The sequence below is a fragment of the Narcine bancroftii genome, chromosome 3 (genome assembly GCF_036971445.1).
Source record: "Narcine bancroftii isolate sNarBan1 chromosome 3, sNarBan1.hap1, whole genome shotgun sequence".
Taxonomy (NCBI): domain Eukaryota; kingdom Metazoa; phylum Chordata; class Chondrichthyes; order Torpediniformes; family Narcinidae; genus Narcine; species Narcine bancroftii.
The window spans coordinates 98,330,750-98,343,462 of NC_091471.1; the positions used below are offsets into that span (position 1 = coordinate 98,330,750).

Here is a 12,713-nt window from a genome sequence, read left to right on the forward strand (position 1 = left end):
CTCTTTGATTTCTGTTCGTTTCTTCTGTCTTTTTTTCTCATGTACTCACTTACTCGCACATGTATATAGTACTTGGAAGCAGGAAATAATTTCCAGCCAGTCTGGGCCTGGTCATTGGGCCCCCTCACAAAACATTAGTTTCGTCTGAATTTTGGAGACAGGAGACGCTGGGAATAACTTGACAGGATTCGGTTCAGTTTAGTCTCATTCCAGCTGCAGTGTGTGTGCTCGCAGTATCAGACGCTGAACAAAAGTACTTCCACTGGTCATTGATCTGACTAAAGCAAATAAGAAAAAAAAACGTTTTGCATTTATGGATTGGGATTGCGATCAGTTTATGAAATAAAGCAATGTGGGTCCTTTATGTGGTTGTGTATGATGAAGGTAAGAGTTTGTTTGAATTTGTGTTTGACAGTAATTCTGATAGTTCAAACCTGCTGAAAGTCAACACGTTAAAATAAATCAACAATGAAATATATTTTACTTAAACTGTCTAGAAATATGGAACAATGTGAAGAATTACATTGAAATTGTTACATTAAATTAATCATAAAAACACTAGCAGGCACTCTGTCAGAGCAAGATATGTAGTTTGCATTTACAATCTGTTCAAAATCTTCTAGGAAGTTCTGTATGCAAAATGAACACATTAGCAAAATAAATGTGTCTTTGGAGGTACAGAGGAATAAAAATCTGACCTACTGTTGATTAGAGATAGCTTAACTAAAATAATACATTTACATTAACCGAAATTGATTTCTGTTCTCAAAAACAGATTTGTTTAAATCATATAATTTGATGTGAGCTCAAAACATTTTTAGAAAATATTTTATTGCCTTCACTAGCTGCCGGCATTTTGTAAAGCACATCGTTTCACAACGGGTGCTTTGAATATGTTATGTCAGTTCAGCTGCAACAAATCAGTTTTGTATCTGTGTCTATGTATCTCACTGAATCTAATGGATTATCTGAGAAGGAGTGCTTCATCTCTGCCATATCCAGAAGGTCATTCAAAAGGAAAGGACACAATTTAGTGTCATTAAAAGACTGATGATTTTAAGATTGATACTTTTGCTGATATTGAAATCTGTGCTTAGCATTTATGAGATATTGAGATGAAGGACCATGACCTTGTGGGATGTGGGGTTTTTTTTAAACTGTTATTTATTGTCCTTTTCCTCAGTGTGTGTTCATGTTTGTATTTCAAAACCAGATTCTCAGGGGACAAGTTAATGTGTCAATTTTGATTAAAGTAGGGGCACACCTTCACCAATAACTCAACAGGTAAATTTGTTACCCAATATGGAATGATTTCCGCATCCCCCACTACGATCTCTGCTCTTTATTTGCGTCAGCCGGGGAAGAGGTGGAGATTAAAATACCCCAGTGCTCTTGGGCCAGGAAGTGGACAATTTGGCTGGGGTTCCGATTGCACATTGCTGTGCACTAAATCCTGCTCGAAGGTGCACATTTTCAGGGTATATCTCCAAGCTTTATATGGAAGGCACCTTCAAGAACAGACTGTTATGCGCATTGTACAGACTAACACTGGGAAAAGGTGCTGATGGCAAGCAACACATGGATTCATCATTCAGCAGGAGACCATAAGAAATAAGGCAAGGAGCAGACTGTCTGGTCCTTTGAGTCTGCTCCACCAGGAGAGAGGAAGAGAGAAAATAATAGGGGAGAATGCCAAGACAATTAACAGTAAAAAAATGTAATTATTACTTAAAAAGAGACTAAATTTACTCGTATTGAGGTGGCTCAGGTCTATTAATAATATATTTGAAATCAAATTATATTTTAAGCCATGTTTTTAAAAATAAAAGTTTAATGTGTCCATGTACAAGTACATGAATTTTTATCCAACATTTGCTTGGCAATATTCAAAAGTTTTTGCTCAAACATTGTGAGAATTAGTGGGCACCTCAGAAACACCAAAACCTATAGATGCTGTAAATCTGAAATAAAAAAATATATAAAATACTGGAACTGTTTGTCAGGTGCAGGCAGCATCTGTGGGAAAAGGGACAAAATTAAGGTCTTGGGTTAAAGAGCCTTCATCAGGATCCTTGTAAGTTGCAGATAAGTTGGAGGAGGGCAAGATAGAACAAAGGGAATATTTCTGAGAAGATGGGGCCAATGTTGCGTCAGGATAAACTGTAAGGGAGGTCTTACAGTCAATGGGTTAATGTGGTCAATTAGAGAGAATTGAAACGAAGGAGCAGGTAAGCCATGAAATGAAGGCAGTTAGTGAACATAAATACAAAAAAAACAGAATGGAAAAGTAGGGCATCCAGAGAATATCAGGCAGCATTAACAGTGTGTTTGTTCAAAAGGTCTTTCCTATTAATTAATTGACCAGATGATCTAATTTACAACTTATCCTGATGGCTACCCTTCTCACTCTCTCTCTCCCTCCCCCTCCCACTACCCTTCGCCCTCTCCCTCTAACCTCCAACTCCCCCTCCACCTCCCCCCTCTCCCTACATTACTTTCACATGACTGTTGCTGCTGTGGAGAAAGTGTGAACTGCTTAAAACCCCTTTTGATCATCTGGTGGGTAATGAAGAAGTAGCCTTTATGTGGGAATCAATGTCTTGTTTGCTGTATGTTACCTTAGAATAATATTTTGCATCAATTTGTCTTACATTGAGGAATATGCATGATACTTCTCATTATCTAGAACAAACAATTTGAATTCTGAATTTAAAGCATCATAGGGATATGACAGAGAAGTTTGAAAGCCTTTCAAAACCCAAATTATTAAAGTTTTATCTGTAGACTTTGTTTAATTTTCACTCTGTTTCATCCAGGCTTCTAAAAGGAAAATCATAGATATCAAAAGCTATTTTGAAATACAAATGAAGGGTCTCAGAAATGTTTATGAAGTTATATGCAAACTTCTAAAGGATTTATCAGTGCCTTGAATTAACAGTGGCAAATATTATACAGTACTACTCAAATTATCCAAAATCAGATTCTCCAAAATCCTCATTTATCCAAATTGTTTTTGGAGCCAAACTGACCTCACAAGTTGAAAAAAAATTCACTTGAAATGAAATTAGAACAATTGTTCTCTCTCTTTCCATTTCTTCTTTACCTTCCCCTATTGATTTTTCTTTCCATTTCTCCCTCTTAAATTGAAGCGGTCAGAAGAACCCCTTGTCCCAGCATCATCCCAGTGACCTCCCGAGCAGGAGTGGGACCTCAGGCTCAGTGGCATTCCCTCCCCTCCCCTTCCCTCCTATCCCTTTCCCCTCCCTCCCTCCTCGGCACGCAGGATCTCCTGATGCCATCTCTGAACCCTCCCCTCGGCCTACCACTGCACATGCGCACTAGACTCCCCAGTGTGCATGTGCAAGAGGCCTAATGGAGGATTCAGAGTCAACACTTGGGTTTTGGGAGTTCCAGTGACTGGAAAGACAGGAGCCCCCCCCCCCCCCCCCCCACTTGCTAGTGAGAGTTCAACCTGCCTGGGGAAGCCTATCACAGTCTTTTTCCAGGGGTAGAGAGAAAAGAATTAAGGTAAGAGGGGAAATATTTAAAGGTGACTTGAGGAGGACAGTGGGTAGGTGGAACAAAATGTGAGAAGAAATGGTGGAGGCAGGTAAAATGAAAACATGTAAGAGACATTTCCTTACATGCAAGGAGATGAATAATTCAAAGGGTTATGAACCAATAGCAAGCAAACAGGACTAACTCAGGAAGGTAACTTGGTCATTATGGGCAAGCTGGGCAGAAGGACCTGTTTCTATTTATCAGCAGCACGAAAATATCCCAGTGTCCATACTTTATCCCTGCTGATAACTCAAATAGGCATCAGACAAAAGTACACCTCAAGCGCATGTCACCCACAGAGCAAAAATTGACTGCCAAGGAGGTGAGGCAAAAGATAGGGGAGGAATGGGGGAGGAAAGCTGCAGTTTGTGTGGATTGTCCCCATCCCACATGTGCTTTTGTTTTCCAAGGTAGAATCCCTCAAAGCATCATTAAACATATTAATGACGGAATTAGATAGATCTTTACATAGTCAGTGAATTACAGTTTATGGAGAAAAGGCAGATAAATGGAGCAGCTAGGAGAAGGCTCAATGTGCCAAATGGCCTATTCCTGCTCCTATTCTTTATGTTCTTAAGGCTCCAGCCAACACTGAGTATGAGGTGAACATTGAGGCTGACATCATAGCCTACAGCTAGAAGGAATAAGGTGCTTCAGTCAGTGATGAAGCAACTGGTAGTGAGATTTTACCTATCCTGCATATTGAAAGCTGAGGCCTAGCAGATGCTGAATGTAAAACATTCATGGAGAAAAGAATCCCTTCGATCAATGTTGCATTTATAATCTTAGTTTTTTCGTGACTTTTACTCGGACTGTGATGGCCACTTTTTAAATATTTTTATTGAATTTTACATGAATAAACAAAGCATATACAGAAAATTTGTAAAATACACACTATAGATGTCAAAAATTAAAGAACCTACAGAATTGTCAAACTTATAGAGCACATCCATGTAATAAAAGCACATCTTGTAATTTTATCCCAGAAAGCCCATACCTCTTTAGCCCTGTCCATAAACCGGAATTCTCTGTTTAAATGTGTGTTTCTGTCCTGGAGTAATAGTACATTGCTGTAAGTTGGGTTTTATATTTAGAGAAGAGAAAAAAAAAGGAAATCTAAGTTAAACTAAGGTCTATTTTCTTCACTCTTATTTTTGCCTTTTCCTTTTTTTTCCTCTTCTCTAAATATGATTGACAGCTTTGTGTCAGTGTTTCATACCCTGGAATGGTAGGAATCTGTGGTGAATATTATGCTAGAAACCCAGTTTGACTAAATCTAAGTAACATAGCACCAATAGACAATAAACATTGGGTGCAGGATAGACTATTCAGCCCTTGGAGCCAGCACCACCATGATCATGGCTGATTATGCACAATCAATACTCCATTCCTGCCTTCTCTCCATATCCGTTGACTCAGCTACCTTTAAGAGCTCTATCTTATTATTTCTTGAAAGCATCTAGAGAATTGGCCTCCACTGCCTTCTGAGGCAGCATTCCACAGATTCACAAGATTTAGATGAGAAGATTTTAACACAAAAATAAGGAGGAACTTCTTCTCCCAGAGAGTGGTGAATCTGTGGAATTCTCTACCAAAGAAGTCACAGAGGCTGCTGTTATAGGAGACTTCTTATATAATTTAGAGAGGCAAGATTCAAATAACAAAAGAGACTTTACTTACTGATGTCTTCCACCATCTCAGGAAACTGTTCACACACACACACACACACACACACACACACACACACACACACACACACACACACACACACACACACACACACACACACACACACACACACACACACACACACACACACACACACACACACACTTACGCCCCACAGTGGTGTATTACAATTATTACAGTGAGAAGGGTGTATTCTTACACAGTACAAAATAGTTCACATTATCCTGACTATATAACAGCTGCCTCATTGAATGTATTTAAGACACAGGTCAATCTTTCTTTTACAGTATAGGAGAAATGGGGTTTATGGTGAATGAGCTTCGTCCATGGACAGATCAGCCATGATTGTATCAAATAATAGAGCATGCCTGATGGGCCAGATGGCCTATTCCTATTTCTTTTCTTATGTTCTTTTGACATTGTCATGAATGATCATGTTATTTTAGCTTTGCCATGTTTTCTGTAAAGTTTTAAATCCAAAGTAATGCTGGAGAGTGGTGACATTTTTGCAATGAGTGGATAGCATGCAAAGTTGAGAATTTCATTGTGTCTCAATTCATGTGGTAATAAAATAAACTCCAAACTCTGTTCAACAAAGATCCAAATTATGCCATCAAGTGCAAAAACACTCAGCGTGCAACTGGCAATATCACCGCCATGGAAAAACATTAGGTTCCCAGGGTGAATTATGCACACAATATGCACAGGTGAATGTCCCAGTGATCGGGATTTCAACTGCAAATGAACCCTTGAACAATTTCAACCAAGCTAAATCACCAAAATGTTCCATTTGTGCATAAAAGATGTGGTTGATGAAACTAATTTCTGTGTTTGTTGGTGCACAATTTAATTACAACAATAAATTAACTTTTAAAATATTTGCCTGTAGCACAACTCAATGCCCAGGTAGATTTCCCTCTTTTGTATTAATGCCCATTTTAACCCAGTCTGCAGCTTGACTGCTGCCTTTCTCCCTTTATTTCACCCTAGATTTGACTTTTCTATCACAGTCCTGGCCATTCTCTTCTCTATGAATTTCTGTTCACCCGTGAGCTCTGTGCTCACTGCCCTAAAATGGCCCCTTCAGTTACAAAATGCCACTGTCATTAAAAGTCCCCATATGCACACTAGAACACAAGGAAATGCCAACAGAAGTTAGCCACTTGGCTTCATTAGACTCCCCAGCCATTTGACATGAATGTGGCTGATCTAGTCTGGCTTCAAGCACTCTTCTGTGCAATTTCCCCACTGGCATCAATTTCACAATCTACTTCAACCTCAGCTATTTTGAATGACGTGGCCTTCCGCCTTCACAAATTATGAGGTTGACAGCTCCAAAGGTTCCCCACCAACTGTGAGAAGTAGTTTCAAAATAATTCTGTTTTAAATGACCAGTCCTTTGTTTTATTTAGGAGTTACAGCACAGTAAACAGGTCCTTCAAGCCGATGAGCCCTTGCCACTCAAATACACCAGCTAATCTACATATAACCATACGATTTTTGAGGGTGGGAGGAAACTGGAGCACCCGGAAGAAACCCAAACAGGTTACAGGGAGAATGTACAAACTCCTTATCTTCTAACTATGTCCCCTTGTTTCTCCCCAATCCTTATAATTCTGACCTTTAATCAATAAGACAGCCCTGCCAGAGCTGCTGTAATGGCAGCACTGGTGCTGATGTGGCCCCGGGAGAGGTGGGAGCAGAAGCACAGTGCTGCTCCACAACAACTGCCTGGTCGTGATATCAAGGACCCAGTACACATTTTAAATTGGCTGTAAAAGGGGATGACAAAGTTTTTTATGTTAACCATGGAGGTCTGTACCCAAAATAGTTTGTCAGACTTGTCAGCAAGTGCCCTGAGGGATAGAGGCTCCAGGGGATTAGAGGACTGGAGCAGGGTACTAGAGCAGGAGAGCACTCCCCCACCAAGAAGCAGAAGCTTGGGAGACTGCCCTACATGGAAGGTGATCACGGCTGCAGACCCATGAGGGACTCAGCAGCCGAAAAACCCACAAAGTCTGTGGGCTACTGGAGACTGGCTAGTGGGACCAGGCATCGGGACCAGGATTCAAGAGGTAAGAAGAGACTCCTAAGGTATATTGAGCTGCCTGATCTTCTAAGATGTTCAGAAGTGGGAGCTTGGGATCATAGCTAGAACAAACAGAAGGCTGTATGGCTATAGAGATTCTGGGAGCACTGCAAGCGAATCCACGGACACTCAGTGTCTCTGAAGGGAGTTATTCTTGAGGAGGTGAAGGCTCTTGGCTTGGCTAATGGTGCTTCTTACTCTGCCTTTACGGCAAGTAAAAGTTGACAAATGTTGTGTATTTATTACACAACAATAAAGGAATCTTGAATCTTAATCATCCTGCTACTCAGCTTTCAGACTTTTGGACCCTAAGCTCTGGCCTTTCCTCATAAACCTCCTCTCTATCTCTCCATGTTCATTACTCTCTCCTTCTCTTACCTCCTTTGAAAGGTTCATTTCACCATGATTTTGGTTGCCTACCTCAATAGCTCATATGCTTCAGCATTCATTGTTTTTCTTTTCCAGCATTACTTTGCAGAACATTCAGATGTTTTAGTCACATTGAAAGGTTATCTATAAAATTTGATGTCATGTTGGTATTCAAAGAAACAGCTAATCTCCTTGAAATATTTCATTCTTAAACTACCAGAGTGCAATAACCTACTATCAAAGAAAACAATACAATTATTCTACTCCAGAAATATTCTGTGCACAGCTGTGGAGTTAATTATTGATTTGCTTGTATTTTTTTGGGCGAGCAGTAGGGTGAGAAATCTTGGCTAGGTTATCAGAAGGACTCAGGTGCCCCATCTTTCTTTCTATTTATCCATGGCATCCTTAATGACCACTTGAAGCAGAGCTTGGCTTGGTGTCTCATCCACAAGTAATGGCTTGCACAAAGCGGTGTTGGAGTGCCAGCCAAACTGAGAGCAGCAATGTTGCCATTACATTTCAACCCACGACCCCCTGGCTCATTTAATGAATCCTTACTGCAGTTTCCCAGTTTATAGTAACAAACAACAAGAATTCCTTGCATTTTTCGAAACTGTTTTGGTGGCACAGTTAGTGCTGTGGTTATCACGAAGCTATTACAGCACAGTGACCGAGGTTCAAATCTGGCGTAGTCTGTAAGGAATTTGTATGTTCTCCCCATGTCTGTATATTCCTCATGCTCTGGTTTCCTCCCACGTTCCAAAGACGTACAGGATTAGAAAGTTAATTAGTCACAAAGGTGTATTTGGGCAGCGCAGGCTCATGGGACAGAAGTGCCTGATTCTGTGTTGCATCTCTAAATTAAATTAGGGCTGTACAGTTAGTGTAAAGGGCGGCAGGGTTAATGTAGCAGTTAGTGCAACTCTGTTACAGTGGCAGGGTTCGAATCCCACACTGTCTGTAAGGAGTTTGCATGTTCTCTCCGTGTCTGTGTGGGTTTTCCCTCCGGGCTCCGGTTTCCTCCCACCCTTCAAAACATACCAGGGGTTGTAAATCAATTGGGTACAATTGGGCAGCATGGGCTCTTGGGCCGAAAGAGCTTGTTACCATGCTGTATGTTTAAATTTAAATGTGTCTAAATTTAATATAGAATTGAATTTAAATTACATTTAAAATATTACAATTAAAAGTTTGGTATAAAAATCTTACATAATCATTTAACATGTTTGAGAAGAGCGTGCATTTCAAAAATATTTTTAGAGTTGAGAGAATTAAGCACCAGGCGATAACTTATTGGCCATAAATTTTAGTTCATACATATACTGATCAAATGTTTGTTGTCTATTAAAAGCACATGTGCAAGTACACCCACAATAAAATGTCACGTTGAATAATATTAAGCAATTTCAGCATTTTGGAATTCCACATCAGTGAATACATTATGGCTTCTGTTTTACAGCAGATAATGGTACATGGCTTCACCTCTGCCTTCCCTTCAAGCAGCTAGTGGTCAGACCTCCTGTCTGAACCCTGCTATGAGGCCTGAAACCCAGTGGTCAATCACAGCCTGCCTTTGGTCTGAAAAGGCTTGTCTAAATAGTGGCTAATCATTCCCACAAATAGTCAGTGGTGAAACTTCTTATATTGGAATTAATGGACAGACTAGCTTCTTGAACAAACTAAATTTCTTATTAGAGAAAATTTGTTCTGATTTCATCCCCTGCCTTCCGTTCCTGAAGGAAATGATTTCCAGTAGCAGTACAATTCTTTAGGTCCATGCCCTGAATATATCAACAGTTAAGTATCAACATTAAAAGATCAGTTAGTTGAGCGATGCCACAACTATAACCTTGCACTCAATGCAAAACCAGGGAGCTGATGGTGAACTTCAGGAAGGGGAAATCAGAAGATCATGAGGGGTCAGCAATGGAAAAGGTTAAGAGCTTCAAGTACGTGGGTGTCAACATCTTTGAGGATTTGTCCTGGGACCGTCACCAGCCAGGCCATGCCCTCTTCACACTGCTATCATCAGCAGGGAGATACAGAAGCTTGAGGATGAACACCCAACGGCACAAGGACGGCTTCTTCCCCTCTGCCATCAGATTTCTGAATAGACAATGAACAGCAGGCAATACTAAAGGAGAAACTTTGCAGTGGAAGTTCATGTGTCCTCACACTCTTTAAACTGCTAATCTTGAAGCCTATGTTTGTTAAATCTTGATTCCAAAATTTGTTGGTTAACTGCTGAAATCTCAGTGGTTTCTGGATTATACATTTTTTTGGAAAAAAGGCATAATTATTCAGAAGTTCCATTGCGGGACACTTAAACAGGAAAAAATGCATACATACTTCATCCTGCCAAAAAGAATACTCCCATAAATTCCATCTTCCAATCCACTTCCAAAAGTTGAATTACCATTTGCACAAAAATCTTCACTTAACACTTGCACGAAAATGTGAACGCAAGAAAGAACAATCTAGAAGAGACTTGTTCTGTTCAAAACGACATGACATAATATTGAAAAAGTAATGCACTCCAACGAAAGCTGCCAAAACCCTGGGCCATGTGCTTCCCAGATGCTTTGTTAAAAATCAATGGTCGATCCTTTGTTAAACTTCCAAGCATACTTTCAAATTAGTCATTGTTCACTGTAGTCACATGGTTTTGGTTTTCCTTTATCCAACATGGATAGTCCTTCCATCTTATTCCCACCCTTTAACTAGATTGAACATGTGCCAGGAAAGGGACGAGGCCTCCCTGCTTGTTTGTACCGGTCCAGTATCAACGTTGTTCTTGGCTGGCAGTCAAGGAGACCAATAGGAGCTGCCAATAGAGATTCTCCATTTATATTTCCCTCTGTCTTGGGAAGAGATGCCAATCTTTCCTTGGCATTATTGCTGATTGGCAAGGCTAAGCACAGTGACACCACATGGTGGAAGATTGATGTATGTTTCCTGGTGGCAGTGTTGTACAGTTATTAGTTTTATCTTTGAAATCAACTTTATGGTATCAGCTGCTGCCTACTGTTTTAAAATTGTCTTCAGTCACTACATTATCCAATTTTCTCTATTCTTTTTATTTAAAAAACCAAAATCCATGTGTTTTAAAATTAGTCTACTGAAGGAGGTCAAGGGAAAGATTTCCATGGGTTTCTTTATTTAACAGCACCATATTCAAGTTAAATTTTGGCCGTTAACTCCTTTAATTAAAAAAAAGACATTACTCAATATGTTCCTATATATATAGATGTACTTATCTTGTTGAGAATCTGTCTTACTTTGATGCTGTCATTTTTAATGGAACCAACATCAGGCACTAAGTACTTCCACATATCCCTATGTAATGCATATTTTGAGTTTTGGAAGTTGAGAGATTTAAGGAAAGAAAAATATCACCTACAAAATCAGTTAAGAAAAGATGTTTGTTGTACAAAATAAATCTTAACATGTGAAAGTAGGATCAGATTTTCAAAAAGTATTGAAGCCTATAATCTGAAAAACTGTGCATCAAATGATATCAATACTTTAGCAAACTTGAATGCCAAATTAATAAAAAACCTTCATAAATCATCCCAATCAACATGGTACTCCTTTTGTGAAAAGGGTCAATTCAAATTGTGTTAGCTGGGCAAAAAAAAGCCTGCATAATCCTTATGGAATTTATACATTCATGATCTCTATGCTTTTGGCATTTCCCACCCACCCCCTCCCCAACTGCAGTGATTCAAATCCCACAGGATTTGTTGAATTTCTTGGGCATCCCATCATTTTGAAATTTCAGTCATATGTACAGGAAGCAGGAAATGGAATAAGAGTCATATGGTCAAGTTTGTACCATTAAGAATGTCTGTTTAGAATTATCTTTCATATTTTTTTTCCATTCTCTCTTCAGCAGCTTTCTAGTACATAGCCATGCAAACCACCCAGTGAACCAGCTTGTTTGGAAGTGTTGGCATAGACTGAATTCTCACAAGAATGTTTATTAATTTTCTGCGCCCCTGCTTATATTGGATACATTCTTGCATAAACTTATCAGTCCACTCAATGTGCACTCTCTCAAAATGTTTTTGATTGTCTCACGCATTTCCATTTGGTATTCTAACTACTGACTCCACATGTTTCCAAACCATCCAAGTAAATTCATTCTGAAAGACTTCAATATTTGTCGAAATGATAATTATTTTGTAATTCAAGTGGTTCTCAGTTTAAGTTGTCAGTGAACAGTGCAGTGTCTTCTCATATTGTGAAGAACATAGAACAGTAAAAGCAGAGGAACAGGGCCTTCGCCCAAGATGTCTGCACTGAACATGATTAAACATTATTCAAAACTAAACTAAAACTCTGCTGCTTGCACATGATACATATCCCTCTATTCCCTGCTTATTCTGGTATCCAACTAAAAAAGAGAAGGGGGTTGGGAAACTAGAGGAAGGGAGACAGAGGGAAGGAAAAAACTCAGTTCTCTCAACAGGAGGAGGGTGTTACTGGATATTGATGTTGTATGGTTGGAGACTGCCTTCAATTTATGTGTGGAAACAATCTGGCAATAAATAAGACCCCTCACAAACATATTAGTGTGGCAATGGGTTGTGGGATTAAATTGGCTGGCCACTGGGGGGTCCTTACTGTTGCAGTGGACAGAGTGAAGGTGCTCACAAAGTGATCTCCCAATCCGTCAGACTGAGGAGATTGGATGTAGATTCAAGGATAGCTTTGTTGAGTGCCTTTGCTTTTAGAATCCCTCATCTCTCACTGTCTCCCTCTAGTTTCCAAGACCCTTCCCTTCCTCCCAAGTTCTTCCAGCACTTTTATTGTACTGTACTCATCCCCCAGCATCTGCAGACTTTGTGTTTACCAGTTCATATCATAAATAGGCTCTCACAAACCAGTTAAAAAAAAGTTAGGGGAAAAACCTCATTCTCCAGAGTCACTGTATCTTACAATCATTATTCTGCCTAGAACTTGCTCATAGGAATCACAAAGCTATCTTTTTATCATTACA

General features: G+C 39.7%; 1 protein-coding gene across 1 annotated transcript in view; it reads left to right on the forward strand.

Moving 5' to 3' along the window:
- The first annotated feature begins 200 nt into the window (after nucleotides 1-200).
- The window catches only part of dlc1 (DLC1 Rho GTPase activating protein), a 477,663-nt gene continuing 465,150 nt past the window's right edge, over nucleotides 201-12,713 (forward strand). The window contains exon 1 of the mRNA XM_069924597.1: nucleotides 201-384. The gene's annotated coding sequence lies outside the window, so the exon portion shown is untranslated. The remainder of the gene's footprint in view (nucleotides 385-12,713) is intronic.